The sequence below is a fragment of the Penaeus monodon genome, chromosome 23 (genome assembly GCF_015228065.2).
Source record: "Penaeus monodon isolate SGIC_2016 chromosome 23, NSTDA_Pmon_1, whole genome shotgun sequence".
Taxonomy (NCBI): Eukaryota; Metazoa; Arthropoda; class Malacostraca; order Decapoda; family Penaeidae; genus Penaeus; species Penaeus monodon.
Window position 1 is genome coordinate 11,757,360 of NC_051408.1, and position 303 is coordinate 11,757,662.

A 303-nucleotide genomic window follows, 5' to 3' on the forward strand; every position below is an offset into this window, starting at 1 on the left:
ACGTCACCCTGTCTCCGTTTGTCTGTTTGTCACCTTGGCTGGGAAGAGCTTGTGTGCGTGTGTGCGTGTGTACGAACTTGATGTACACGTGAATGCATACACAAATACGTACTTACGCTTATCATTTCCTCCCCCTCTCTACCCCCCCCCCCCCCGTGGTAACCCCCCCTCCTAAGAAGCTGGAGTTTAACCCTTCCACCCCCCCCCTCGCCCTCGCCCTCTGTCAAGCGTTGACAGGCTTTTAATCGTCTCGACAGCGGGGAATTGACAGCTCGGTGTGAAAATTCTTGAGCGAAATGGACC